The sequence below is a fragment of the Sciurus vulgaris genome (genome assembly GCF_902686455.1).
Source record: "Sciurus vulgaris genome assembly, chromosome: 2".
Lineage (NCBI taxonomy): Eukaryota > Metazoa > Chordata > Mammalia > Rodentia > Sciuridae > Sciurus > Sciurus vulgaris.
The window spans coordinates 96,275,155-96,285,201 of NC_136462.1; positions in this window are offsets into that span (position 1 = coordinate 96,275,155).

Sequence of the window (10,047 nt, forward strand, 5' to 3'; positions counted from 1 at the left end):
CATAGTTTGGCAGAAACCACTTACAGTTGATGATGTGCAACCCCAATGACTATTTCAGTTAATATGCTGCACACCACCCAATTGTTTATTGAACCTAATCTAGAAAGGAACGCGGCAGAGGAAGGCTCCTGACCTAGTCAGACAAATAAGTTCAACTGATTTCATGTGATCACGCTGATGTTACTTGGGGGAGGATAGGATGCAGACGACCAGATCATTTTTATACAGAATGTAGAATACTGATGCAGTTATTCTTTTCCTTTGAGAACATTGTTTTTATAAAGAACATGATTTCCTGTGGTCTCTGGAAGCTCAAAAGCTAAAATGTCTGTTCTTGAAACACTTCAGCTTTGCAACTAAAATATTACAGATTAATAATAAATTAAACCAACCAATGATAAACACTACTCAGTCCACCAACAACAAACACGTGTTTGAATTTACCTTACCAATATTAATCCCAGCGTGGTAACTCTGTGTGACCCCCAGATAACATTTTGTAACATTGTGCTGCCTTGTAGTTTGTAATGTGAGTTCTATCAGTATTTATGTTGGAATTTCTAACATTGAATCTAGTCTCTATCCTGTTAATTTAATTTTTAAATGCTTTATCCATTTGTGCAAAGGTAAACACAGATTGTATCTTTTTTAATGGTACGGCATAAAAAGTAACCCTAAAGTGAAGTGGCTCTATACTGTTTTATAGAGTACTTTAACATGTATAGATATCTTGTAAACTTGTATTGTGGATGTGTAAATAATATGTACTTTGGGTTTTTAACACCGCATGTAAAGTCAAAATAAAATATACAAATCATTATATCCTGCCTCTTGATATTGAAGAGGTTTCAAATGTATCATATTTTCTAAGTCAGCCGACACCAGTAAGAGTTTCTTTTATAATCTACCAAAATATTGCTATCTGGAGTGTTAGCTCCCTGGTCACAGTTGCACTACCATTCTCCCCTTGGAAAGCTGATATTGAAGGCCAGAACCTCTGAAAAATGAGAGAGAGAGAGAAACAATTCAGAAAACCAGATGAAATATAGCACAGCATCAGTCATCAAACGCTGCAGGACACACACGAGTGGCTCGCATGCTCATACATCTGGTTCAACAGACATTTTTAAAATTCATGATTTGTATCCCTATGTGAAATTTTAAATGTAATTTTAGTTTAAAATTATAAATGGCAAACTGGGCTTTTGGGTACATGGAATTTCTCAATTTCATTGTTGTAGTTGAATGGAATATATTAGAAGATACATTCCCTAAATATTGACTTGGAAGGTGGAAATATGAATCCAGTGGCTCCTCCCTCAGCAAGGTGATGGCTGGTGGCTGTCACTGCCCCTGGTGGATGTTGAGGGTGGGAGTCATTCCCAAGAGAGACGCCAGGATGGTTGCAGCGATCCCTGCCCTTTGGGGTCTTATCTGCTTCTCCTGGCCAAAACCCAGCTGTACTTCTAGGACCAGGTTTTCCCAAGGAGCCGCAGCAGTGTTTTGCTGAAAGGAGACATTGCCATATTCCTGTCTTGGGTCTTGCTCTCTCTCTCCCAGGGTGCCATCTAATTAGCAGCGTTGCATTTTCATGTCAGTTCCCTGGCACAAGGTCCTTTTTCATTCTTATGATGGCATACCATAGCCCAGACAGATGACGACGAATTTGCAAGAATTACTTTGTGAGAGAAATAGATTGGTGGAAGGCCCGATTGCTGCTTTTCATAGCTACATGCACTACTGCAGGGAATGCAGCCTGTCACTGTGGTGGCCATAGCATCCCAAACCCCACCCACCACCAGAAGTCTGTCTCTGACCTGAGCCCACTGTGATGCTGGAGAAGAGGGCAGAAGGTGGCCCTGTCTTGGGCAAATGCAATTTGTTAACTCTTAAGAGTTTGGACCAATGGGTGAAGGAAGAGAGAATTCAAGGGAATGTATCTTCAACCTGTTTCTAGTCTTTTTCAGTATTTTGTTATCTTTCCTTTTCATTGCCCATTTCTATTAAAATGGCACTTATTATACCTGCAGCTATTATACCAGTTTTTCTGGGTTCCATTTATTTTTTCCTTCTAAGAAGTACATCTTTCCTCTTTTCATAAAAGTTCTTAGTTTTTTAAAAAAATTCTTTGATAGTTTAATAAAGGCTATGGACTGAAAGATGACTTTCATTTGCCTTTTTAGGAAAGTTATAGTCCCCTAAAATCACATCTCTGAATCCTCATGATAAATGCTCAGATGCCATTTGAGAGCAGTAGGATGAGAGAACTTGGAGCTTTTCATAGGGAACACATAACAAAACTGGAGTGTAAAGGCACAAGTAAAATGAATTAACCAGAACAGGACTCTCATGCTATGGTTCCAGAAATCCCATTGGCTGGGCATATAGGTTACTCTAGGAGGTGGCACCTTTGAAACCAGGTGGAGGACTTGAAATGCTGATAGAGGCCAGGAAGAAAGGGTATCTCTCAGGCCATGCTGTGACGTCATGGCCTAGATGCTGACCTGGCACCAGGAAGATTCACCCTTCTGACATCTCAGAGAGGTCAACTTTCTCTCTTCCTCTCCTCACTCCACCCCCTTATCCTTGTCAGACTAAGGCAAAGAACAAAGATCCAAAGCAACCCTTGGGGGATAGGGATGGGCTCATGGGTAGAGTGTTTGCCTGGCATGCCGGAGGCCCTGAGTTTGGTTTCATCCTGGGCATTGCATAAAAATTTTAAAAAAAAATTAATAAGACAGCTCTCAGTCCATGTCTGGGTAGCTGGGGCCTAATCTTTACTTCCCTCATCAAGTGACTAAGATGCTCCATCTCTTGGAACTTGAGTTCACTCATTTTGAAAAAAGATGATTTTGACATCCATTTCTCTAACAGTTCTATGGTCTCTGTCAACTCTGTAATTCTATTACTTATTTTATGAATGCTATGTTTAAATATTGCTCATTCAGTCACTTGGTTTGTAGGCTATTTATGGATGTGTGAGGCCTGTTCCCTGTTAGATGTGCGATATATGTGAGATTAGCAATAAAGTAAGGCATGATAAACAATGCACTTTAAGCTATTTAGCTTGGGTCTATATTTGATGTTTAGCCTTTTTGCATTTATAACATGTTAAACACTTAAATCCCGGCCAGTGTTGCATTCTTTATCAAATATATGTGATACCATAAACAAAGACCTATAATAAAATCAATCTAATTCTTGGGGGATGTAAGAAAAAGGATGAAGGGGGAGGTAAGTAATGTCCTGAACATTCAGACTGTGAATCAACTAGAATTCACATTTAAAGGAAAACAGCATATTTCTAATCCTGTCCTTTGATATAATTCTTTTTAAAATTAGGTATTGATTACAGGTTGATAAATCTCTAGAACATTCACTTGAGTGCATCTTAGACTCTTATGCTGGGTTTGGGTGAAGGAAAGTATAAAAACATGGCTTGTTTTATATATGCAGTACCACTTATGAGTGATTTCATTTTATAAGATGGTCCTGAGCGGTGCCGCTGTGAAGACAAACTTCAAGCCAGGTAGAGAAGGGATGAGAGAGAAGCTTTATCAGAATCAAGTAGCCCTGTCCATTGGAATTCTCTGCACTGATGGGAATGTCCTGCGTCTGTTCTGTCCAATATGGTAGACTATCATTATGGCTACTGAGCACTTGAAGTGTGGCTAGCGCCTCTAAGGTACTTACTATTTTGAATGGCACCTGTGTAGAGAGCAATCACTGCAGCTGGCTCAACAGTTCATGGAGTATTTAAATCTGATCAAAAGATTGTATATTTTTTAGTATCTACCCTTGTACCTTGTACCTTGGGTTTGCATTTTATCACTCAATCACAGGTCTAGTTTGAAGTGTGCTTCCTTATTTAGAAACTAAATATGCACATCCATTGTCCCCCAAGAGAGAATCAGCATTTGGATTATTTTCTTTTTCTGGAAAAATAAAAAAGAAGGCCCAGGATTTCTTGGTTACTCTTAGATTTTCCCAATGCTTTTGAGCACACTTCAGTTGATCCCCAATAAGCATTTTTGTATGGTTTTCTAAAGGGATACGGTTTGTCAGGTTAAGAAATTAAGGTTCATGGGTTTGAGACAACTATGGAAAAATACATGACAATCAATTCAGAAATCAGGGCTAATTCACATATTCCCTTTCAAGGAGGGCATACAAACTAACACCTTCCTTGAAAGGGATGAAAAGGGAGTATCAGTGTTGAACCAGAAAAATGGCATCTCTCCAGCACTTCATGTATAATGAGGAAAAATTAAAAAGGTAAAATGACTGTAGTATTCATAGGTATGTGTAAAACTTCCAATGAAAAATGAAACATTCAGTAAAACCAGTGACAAGTTGAGTCATTCTACTGAACATGCCAAAACAATCATTTGACTAAAGAATTTGTGGATTGAGTTAGCCCTGCCATCTAGGCTGAAAGCAACCAGAGGATGAATTCAGAGATGTTACAAGAACAAACTTGATGTGTACAAATTGTACCCATCTAAGGTTTGGACATTCTGCCAGATTGATATCTGTGGACTGTCAGAGAGTCTCTGGGGAGAATTCACTTATTTCCTATTTTGGAACTTTTTCATATTGAGCTGGGGTTGCATATTGGGTTTTAAACATGGTTGTAATGTTTCCACTGCTCCCTATGATTAGGGGAGGCACAGGAGTCATACTTGATCTTCAGGAGAATGTTTTCTGATCATTTGAGTGGACCAGCTTTCTGTGAGGCAGGAAGCATGCACACAGAAAAGATCTGTTAAAGAAAAATTTGATATCAGACCCTGAATCTTATCCTAAGTAAGTTGGCAGGACCTGGTCAGATATTTGCACTCCTTAATGCTAATAAGCACTGAAGAAGCATATACCCACTCTTAGCATTTTCAAATCAGATTCCCAAATAAGAGGATTATAGCATTCTTTAACCATTCTTAAAGAAGCATTCCACTGGCTTTGGGGACAGATTCAGAAAGTATAAAAGGAAAAGGTAAGCCTTGAAATATTTTAGCAAATTTGAAAATCTTGAGTGTTGGTGAACATTTAGTAAATGAGTTCAATGACATCTCGGGCTGAGAAACAGGGTTATTTACTGGTTCAACAATCTGAATTTTTGTTGGTCAATATGTACCTGGGTGATTCATAAAATTAAGATCAAAGCAAGCTTCCATATGACTTGATGATAGCCTCTTCAGGCTATGAGGTTTAATGCTGCCCCTGGATAATCTCATCAGATTCCAAGGATTTGGAAACTATTTTTTCTATTATACATAGGACCCACCTCCACCAAGTTGGAAATAATTGAAGTCATGACATTTGTTTAATTTACTTAAGGATATATTGTAAGTGGATGGATATAGCAAAATTCTAAAATGGAGGGATGCAGAATTCAAATGATTTAGAGGTATATATACATATACACAAGTGTAAGAGACTGGAAAGAAACATATAAAAATAATAAAAACTGGTTATTATTATTAAAGCTGACTTATTAGTTTAAAATAGGCTTCATTCAAGCATATTTTTTAAGATTCTATAAGTTTTTATTCTGCTTGATTGAAAAGAAAAACAGAAATTCTGGAAACAGCCCAGGCTTTGTTTTGTTAACTGGGTCTCAAGAAAAGATGATCTCTGTTCACCACTAAAAAGAAACTCCTGAATGGTTTGATTTAGCCATAAGGGAGATGCCAAGGATTATGACCAACCTTAATGTCCTTTGATTTCTAAAGTGTCTAGACGAAGTATTTTCTTTCTTAGTGAGAGATGCTGGAACTTTGAAATAGGAAAATTGTGAAGATACCATAAGGCGGAAAAGACACCTTGTCTGGACAACCCAGGAGGAGGAATATGGTGGCAGCTAGACTGGGTGTGAACAAAAGTCTAGGATTCCAGAGAGAAGGAAGGATGGGAAGTTGCCAGTCTCTTCTTCTATCTGTGTCCCAAAGGGCAATGACTCAAAAAGCCTACAACCCCTTTTTCTGCTTTGTCTTCTCTCTTTCACATTCAAGAACACAGAAAGCAAGGCAGAGGATGAACAAAGATCAGGTAGTTTTGAGGACAATGAGATGATTGTGGTAATGACAACTTGTGAAAATGTGAAGTGATTAGGAGAGTAAAATTCTCTCCTAGTGACAGCACCCAGTTGAGGGTGTCAGGGAGCCACACCCCTTTATAAAATTCCCTGCCACTCCTCCCACACTTGAAAACAGTGAATTTTCTCAATTTAACAAGTCCTCCCTTGGAAGAAGTGACTGTGCTCCTCCTGCCTATTAAGGGAGTCTATATTCTACTTTATGGGGACTAAGGATATTTTCATCTTAACCAGTATAGCTGGTCAAAGTAGAATTAGCATTTCAAGGACTAGCTGCATGTCCCGTTCTTTGTTGGTGCTTCTGCTATTCCATCTTACCTCATAAGTGTCAATCACTAAGGCAATTCAATAGAAAGATCTTGCTCCCTACAAATGAAACTAAGATATGAAAAGGATAAATACACTACACAGGACTGGGGATGTAGCTCAGTGTTGGCATTGCTCCACATGCTTGAGGCCCTGAATTCCATCTCCAGCAACACACACACACACACACACACACACACACACGAAGTCACTATAGAGAAAATAGCTCCCATTGTTAAAAAATGTTCATCATCACATACCTGGATATGTGTCTTTTGACTTTAGATTGATCTCATAACACCAGGGAATAACAGATATCTCTGGAGGAAGAATACTTTTGTCAACTATATGAAACCTTCCCTGTTGAATAATATTATTTTCTCAATCTCCAGTACCTAAAATGGGTATCTTGACATACTGAAAACACACTGGTTATGCTGGGCATAGTGGTGCACACCTGTAATCCCAGTGACTCCAGAGGCTAAAGCAGGAGGATCATAAGTTCAAAGACAGCCTCAGCAACTCAGTGAAATCCTCAGCAACTCAGCAAGACTGTCTCAATATAAAAACTGAAAAGGGCTGGGGACATGGCTCAGTGGTTAAGTGTTCCTGGGTTCAATCCCCAGTACCGGGGAAAAGTAAATAAAAAAAACACTTAAGTTACAATTTTGTGAGCCCCTGCTGCTCTGGGTCTTACACATATTTGGTGAACATCCAGCAGTTCCTAGTCTAACACAGTTGCTGCCCCAAGCCTCTTGGGGTAGTAACTGGGAGCCACAATTATTATTATTATTATTATTATTGCTTTCCTTTTTGAATAGTTTTATGTATTTTCCAATGATCTTATTTTTTGTATCTTTTCTTCTCTCCCTTATTCAGATATGTGCACATTTGGGGAAATATTTAGAAGAAATAAAAGACTCTGATTAACCATGTTTGACAGAAATCTATAGGATCATCCCTGTATAAATGTGTCTAACAACTATTGGATTTTGTTCATGTCTGATTAAAATAAAAGAGTAAAAGTTGTAGCTCCTAAAAAAAAAAAAAAAAAAAACAAAAAACAAAAAAAAAAAAACCCACAAGGTAGCACAACACAATAAACATCCTTGGTAGAATGGTTGAATTTTAGATTTTCATTGAAAAACAACTCCCTTGGTGTTGGAATAAACCTTGAAAAAGAAGGAGCAGAATCTGCAGAGAATGAATTCCTCTCCATCCTGCAACTCCAAACAGTCCACACCATTTGGGGGGCAAAAGTCATGGGGAAATGTGGGATGTTTAGAAATGCCGAATATCATTCTAAGGACTTGCGCTTCTCTCAGGGGAGAGAGGGAAGCTTCCAGAAGCTTAGGAAGGACAAAATTAACTACAGGCTTGTACTGGGAGAGTATAAAGGGAACAAAGGGTTTTAAAACCTAAACAGAAACATCAGGACATCTAGAAACTTTCTCTACACGCAAGCAACTAATTGAAAGACAGAAAAGTATTTAGAGAACATTTTGTTTCATAACTCTGATACCCTGATGTCCATAACAGCAAAGTATGAAATAGACCAGGAAATTCTGTACTTACTTTTTATTTGATTCTTGAATAAATGTGTAAGGAATTAGAAAGGGGCATTGAATGAGAGAGAAAATAGAAATGAGAGAGAAAATAGTTAGGCAGCAATGGGTAACATTTAAAGATTTATAAGTGACCCAGGCATGGGGGCACACCCTGTAGTTCCCAGTGGCTCAGGAGGTTAAGCCAGGGGATTTGGAGTTCAAAGCCAGCCTCTGCAACTTAGTAAGGCCCTAAGCAAATTAGTGAGACCCTCTGTCTAAATAAAATATAAGAAAAGGACCAGGGATGTGACTGAGTGGCTAAACGCCTCTGAGTTGAATTCCTGGTACCAATATATATATATATATATATATATATATATATATATATATATATATATATATATATAAAATAACCCAGGTTCCTGGATGTTTGTATGTACTTGAATTTCAAAAATATACTGCAGGATCCTATTTTGGTAAATAAATAGTGGTGCATTCAATCCTATAAGCATATACATGCTTTATGATTTAAATAACTTTAGAGAAAATTATTGAAGGATAAACACTGTGTTACTGGGTAAGGTGCAGTAACCCAAAAACTGTAGTAACAATTATCACAGAATGTGAGAGGAAGAATGATCACAGTAAAGAGCAGATAGGTTATAATTAATTCAGGTGTGAATCTACATCTGCATTTACATGAGGAGAAAGACATTCATGGAAGATTAACATTGTAGGTAGTCTACCCAGTCACAATCTGTCCACCGTCCTCAACTTCTAACTTGTTCAAAGAGACTGCCTCCCACTGTAGAGGCTGAAAATACAAAGTAGTTCCTCTTCTAGTTTTTCACAAGATGAGGACATGGAAATGCAACCCAATTCTGGCTGGTAGAATCTGGGCAAAAATCTGAGATCTTAGGGGAAGTTTTTCTTTGCTAATAAAAAGGGATGAACTCCTCACTTTGCGTGGTAGCAAGATCTGCAACCACCATCTTGGTACCATGTGGGCAGACTGGGAGGAAGGCTCACATATCATGACAACAGAGCAAAGAGATGCAAAGTCCTCCAGACTTTGATGGGCATATAGTGTTGCTGAACTATCCAATTTTCAAGACTTATGAGCCTAGATTTTTTTTTTTTAATTAAAAAGGGAGATCATGATTTTTCTTGTCCCATTGTTGATCAGATATTATTTCTCCCAACTGACAGCACCCAAAGTAATGGATGTTAACATAGTCAAAGTGGTCTCACAGTGAATGTGTTATGGAAACAAATGGGGTGGAAATCCCCCCAATCTGTCTTTTTGTTCCCATATAATTTGCTTTATATTAGTGATTTTCAATCTTGACTACATATTAGAACCACCTGGGGAATTTAAAAAAAAAAAATACCAACTTCTGGGCTACATTCAGAGCAATTAAATCAATTAAATCAGCAACCCAGGCATTGCTATTTTAAAGTGTTCTGTACAACATTCTGATGAGCAGTCAGGTTGTAATCCCCTGCTCTATGTTACATCTTTCCTAAGTGTTCTAAGAACTTGCTTATATATTGATCAGCTGTTGCTATAAAATTGCCTTGTTTTAGTTTTATGTTTTCACATAACACATTAGTACAAATTTAGAGGATTACAGCAACACTCATTTATTAGCTCACACTTCTGAAGATCAGTAACATGGGCAAGCTGATTGGCTTGTCTGTCACTGGAGAAGAGATATCTCCTGAAGAGGTTGAAAGGAATTCCCAGAGAGGGGATGAGGGTACTCAACCCAGAAGCAATGGGGATACTTGACATATATAACAGAAAAAAATTTCAGCATGTGTCTCTAAAGGCACAGAAATTTATTTAGGAAAGCAAGGATTACACATTCAAGGGATATTAATGGGGGCTATCTAAAGAGCAAGAGATGAGTTTTGGGAGTTCCTGGCTGCTCTCTTAATGAAAACTTAAGGGTAAGGCATGGGAAAGTATGTGGAGATGACATCAGTCTGGTGATCACAAGACAGTGTATGATCATTCTCAAGAGCCTTAGGCTGATGTGGTGTCCATTATCTGATTAATAGATGAAGCTGGAAAGTTCCCATATTATAGGTTTCTTA